We start from the raw sequence: 6136 nt of genomic DNA, 5'->3' as shown, positions 1-6136 counted from the left end.
ATCTATTTAGCTACTTTATAGATATATAACTATACTTTAAACTATTCTTTAGACTTCTTCTTATAAAATTACTTCTCTACTAGCTCCTTTAAAGCTATTTTCTTAAGCTTAATATAATAACTTATATTTAAGGTTTACCTAACTATAATTAGTAAAGAAGCTATTTAACTATAATATTCCCTAGCTTACTAGATATTTATACTTTTTAGGTATTTTAAGTAGTTATACTTTACCTTATAATTAGTATATTTATAGTATAATAGCTCTTTATTATCTTCTATTAACTTTTATTATACTTTCTATATATAAATAATATAGGGGTTTTCTAATAGTTACTTTAGAGATTTCTAGGTATATTTAAATTAGGTATAATAAGATAATATAAACTATAAGATAAAAGAGATAAGAGTAATAAGAGAGATAAGTAAAATATAAAAAATAAGAGATAAAAGAGATATAAGAGATAAGATAATTAGAGATAAAAAGAAGAATAAGATATAAGTAAGAATATCTATAATTATTTTATTTTAGAGAGTAAATATTAATATAGAATTAAGATAATATTATTCCTAAATATCTATTAATAAATATTTACTTTCTTTATTTATTTACCTTCTTTATTTATTAATATATTACTAATTCTTATTACCTCTCTTTATCTCTTATTCTAATTCTTCTTTATATTTTAATATTATTAATTATTTAACTTTTATTAGATATTACTAGCTTACTTTATTAATTCTTATTATATATTACCTTATCTCTCTTAAATATTTCTTATTTCTTATTTATCTCTATTTATATAACTTTATCTACCTCTATTATATCTAGAAGAAGATACTAAACTACTAAAGAGAAGTATCTTCTAGATTAATCTATTAATATCTCTATTTTAATAAAGAGAAGTATAAATAATATTAATAAGATATATCTTAAGAGAACTTAAGATATATTAAGTAGCCTAGAAAATAATAATAATAATAGATAATAAATATAATATACTACCTAAGTACTAGTAACTTATTCTATATTATAGCTCTAGTAAAATAGTACTAGAGGGTAAATATATAGATTATTAAGGCCTTAAATTATACTCTTATATAGTATAAATTATAGATTAAAGCTAAACCTTACTAAGATATTATTAATAATATAGTTAATAGTATTAATATAAAAGATCCCTTCTAAATAGTCTAAGATATATTAGATTATTATATTACTTTTTTATAATAGTTTAGGGTAATAATCCTTAGGATAAACCTTATAGAAAATTAGTTATTATAAGAATATTATTAGTATAATTATCTCATGTGCTTACTTCTAGAAATTAGTCTAGGAAATTATAGATAGTATAATTAAAGATAAATTATTTTAAATAACTATAAGGGCTCTTAATACTCTATAAAAGATAGCTAAATAGATACTTACTAATATATTTTATAGTAAATAATAGTTCTAAGTAATAAAGAGATATACTAATATATTCTAGATGCTTATTACTTAACTAAATATACTAACTATATTATCTTAACTATAGAGGACCTCTAGCTAATACTAGATTTAATTATAGATATATAGTAATTAAAAGGCCTATAGCCTAATAGTGCTAAACCTATAACTTATAAGCTTATTAAGTATTAAATTAAAGTTACTATAAGAGTTAAAAAGTATATTAAAGCTACTACTACCTTTATTAAATCTATAATTAATAGTTAGTTAGTAGAATAGCTAAAGCCTATAACTAAGTATAATCTATAAATTATTTAATACTATAATAAGAAATAACCTACTAATTTAAGTAAGATTATTATATATAGTTATTACTTATTTAATAGAGCTATTACTAATCCTAATAATAATAACCTTAATAATTTAGATACTAACCCTGACTGGAAGTAAGGGCTTAACTTATTAGATTTAGAGTCTAACTATTAATCTAACTATGATATTAATACTAATAATATTATTATGACTAGTGTAACTCCTAGTAGTAATATTACTATTATAATTTCTAATAATAGTAGTACTAATAGTAGTGCTAATAGTAGTACTAATAATAATACTAATAGTAGTACTACTAGTACTACTACTAGTATAACTCCTAGTAATAGTAGTGCTATTACTAGACCTCCTATCCCTAGTATTATTTATAGAGCTATCTCTTTCTCTCTAACTCCTACTCCCTCTAATATCTCTAATATCTAGACCCCTAAGACTCCTTAGGGGCCTAATAAATAGCTTTAGTTTATTATTACTATTTATTACTAGAGTTTAGGTAGAATAGAAATATAATCTATAATAACTTTATTTCTAGTTTATTACTAGTTTTTATTACTAGAGTCTAGGCAGAATAGAAATATAACTATAATAATTTTAATAACTAGGGGTTATTTTCTTAATAATTTATACTTATTACTTAAATTTATTACTATAGGTTATTTTCTTAGGGATAGTCTAGATAGATAGATTACTAATTAGCTTTAAACTACTATCTATTTATTACTTAAAATAATAAAAATATAACTTTAGGAATTAGGATGTAATAATTATAGATAATAGTCTATATTTAAATTAGTATTAAGGCTATATTTATAAATTTAGGACTCCTAATAAGAAATCCCTTTCTATTCTATATAGTTACTAGGTGTCCTATCATATAGCTAAGAAAAAGAGGGATTTCCTTATCCTAATAATAGAGATGGATAGGACTCCTAAGGAAAAATAGGGATAATAGGATAGGATACCTATTAATATAGGAAATCCTATATAATTATCCCTTTCTAAATAGATTATGCTATTTAGGAGTCCCATCCTACTTAATAAGCTAGGGAAATCCCATGGGAATCCTAAAATGGGATGGGAAATTAATATAGGATACCCATTTCCTAATAGGAAGGGATTTCCCATGGGATTTCCCATCCCTACGGCCAGCCTAAGTATATCTTAAGAAATAGATTACTAGTAATTATATATTAGCTATATAATATCTATAGTTACTTCACAGCATAAATCTCCCTAGAAAGAGTAATAGGATAGTAATAGTATTACTAGCCCTACTAGTATAAGATACTTATTAAATACTACTAAAGCTGCCCTTAGTATTAGTTTATTAGCCTAAAACCACCTAAGGAAATCCTATAAGCAGTAATATCCCTAAAACTAATATAGCTATTTATATTAGACTATACTAGTCCTATCAACCCACCTATAAAATCAGGAGCGAAGTATCTTCTTATAGAAGTAGACTATTTCTTATAATATATCTTTACCTATATAACTACTACTATAACTACTTAGATATTAGCCTATTTTATATAGCACTATATTAGAATATACTTTAGGAACCTATAGTACCTATATACTAATAATAGAAGGTATTTTATTAGTAAAGAATTCACCTCCTACCTAGAAGAAAAGAAGATTAAGTATATCACCATACCTATAATAGCTCTATGGTTAGTTAGATTTATTAAGAGAATTATCTAAATAATTATAGGCTAATTATAGACTATAGTTACTATTAACTTATCTTAACTATAAGAATAGGATAGAGATTTATAACCTATAGTGCAATCCCTTAATATATAATATATTAAATAATATAGCTTCTCCCCAGTGGAGATCCTCTTTAGATATTAGCCTAGGCATAAGGGAATACTAATAATAGAAGAATATATTATTATAGGAGGTCTAACAGCTATAATTACACTAGATATAGACTTATAGCTAGTAGTTAAGGGATGAGTTACAAGACTATAGGAATTATATAATATAATTAGATAAAGAAGGCTAGTATTACTACTATTACTAATAACCTACCTTACTAAAGGTAATCTTATCTTACTATAGGATACAGTCCTTAAGAAGGATAAGAGAAGAAAACTAGACCTATAGTAGAAGGGCCTATTCTATCTAAAAAAGTTAATCTATTATAAATATTCTACTATCCTAGAGGATATTATTAGCTAACTTTAGATTAGTTATTACTATATTAACTATCTAAAGTGGTTTATAGTAAGGTTAGATAATACTATAGCTAAGGCTAAAGAATTATAGGTTAGGTTATTAGAGTATTAATATAAGGCTAAAAGACTAGTTAAAGAAGCTAAGAAATAGAGTTAGGTAATAAATATAATTCTTCTTAAATCTAAGGAAGTCTATATCTAGAAGGGTATAAGAATTAATCTATACCTAATATTTACTTCCTCTATTTAGGGGAATTTACTCTATACTACTAAATAATTATAGGAACTATTATTTACTAAGCCTCTATTCTATATCTACCCCTTATCTCTTAGATTATCTCTTATATCTATCTTACTTTCCTTATACTCCTTCTCTCTAGATACTTCTAGATCTTATTTATCTATTTTTCCTCTCTTATTATTCTTACTCTGCTATCTTAATCTTCTATACTATATCTAGATTAGTTACTAGTAGTCTCTTCATAGAATAGCATCTCTAAAAGGAAAGAGAAAGGTAGATACTAATAAGAATAATAAGATAACCCTTAATAATACTAATATAGCTGCTTTACTAAGCACCTCTAAAGAAATTAATATAGATAGCCCTAATAATATTACTTAGAAACTAGAAAGACTTAAGGGCCTGGCTATAGAGTATCTAGAGTTAAACTAAAATAAAAGATTTAAGACTAGATTTAGTTAGTTACTTAAATAATAAGAATATAATAACTATATCCTTAATAAGCTTGCTATAGCTATATAGGAAGTATAGACTATCCTAAATATCTCTTATAAAAACTATAATTACTTCTCTAATATAATAGATACTCTTAAAGAGTTTCTTAATATAAAGAAGGTACTTATCTCCTATAAGGGAAGACCTTAGATATATTAAATACCTATAATAGAACTACACTATAATTCTAAGATAAAGATCCTAGATAAGGATAAGATTTAATAGATTATAATCTAACCTCTAAAGTTCTAAAGTAGATACATAAGATACTAGAATATAAATAGTAAGATCTAGGAGAAGTTCTTCTCTATTATCTTTATAAAAAGGAATAGTATATTTACTTTATCTAAGCTAGTTATAGCTTTAAATATTAAGAAATAGTAGGCTTAGTATTAGTAGTTTAAATATCTAGAGCTTTTTAACTACTACAGAGCACTATAATAATAGGTTATTAAGGCTAGGAAAGACTAGAGAGACCCTAAAGGGTATTTTATTAGGAATAAGATTAATAAGCTAAATATAAGTACTAGATAATATATAGTATTAGCAGTCTTTTATAGAGAGTCCCTCCTAGGGACCTAGGTAAGACCTATATCTATAGCCTTATTATCTTAACTAGAGCAGGCTTAAGAAGAAGTAGTCTATCTCTAGAATCTAGATAAGGATTTATAAATTAGATACCTACTACTAAGAAGAAGTTCTTAAGGTAGAGAGGAAGTATAAGAGAGTCCAAATAGAGAGAAAAAGAGATCTCTACTCTATCTAACTATATCTTAACCCTAGAAGCAGATAATAAGAAACTAAATAAGCTTATTAACTATCTAATTAATTAGATAATGCAAGACTAGATATTAACTATTAGTACCTCTTCTATAAGCTCTTATTACTTAATTCCTAATAACCCTATGCTAGATAAGCTAGCTAGTTCATCTAACCTAACTTTAACTAACTTAACTCTCTAAGACACCCCTAAGTTATAGTATTATATTATAAAGATCCACTATAATATTTACTTAATATTAACTATCTCCAGGGAATATTAGTATGGATAATAACTCTATAGGGATTATCTTTAGCTAGTATTTCCTTTAATTTTACTAGCTTATTCTATTTTCTACTACTTAAATTTTCTCATTTATTATACCTAACTTAAAAATTATCCTCATAGGAATAGCTATAGTGGGAGATAATGCAAACAGTATAAATAGGGCTAACTCATTCACACTTACACTCTTATGAAATTATAACCTTTCCATATTCTGATTATCCCACTATCATGTATCCAACTACCATAATCAATATCATTGGAATACCAGCAGAATCATCATTTCCCTACCATACGCTACAGTACTATGCATCGAGTGGAGACTCTTGAATAATATTTGATGATGTCAATCACGAAATAATGTATAGGAAAGACTTGAGTCTCTGCAGG

This window comes from Aspergillus viridinutans, assembly GCF_018404265.1.
Source record: "Aspergillus viridinutans IFM 47045 DNA, scaffold_6, whole genome shotgun sequence".
Classification (NCBI taxonomy): domain Eukaryota; kingdom Fungi; phylum Ascomycota; class Eurotiomycetes; order Eurotiales; family Aspergillaceae; genus Aspergillus; species Aspergillus viridinutans.
Note: the sequence above shows the minus strand (reverse complement) of the source record.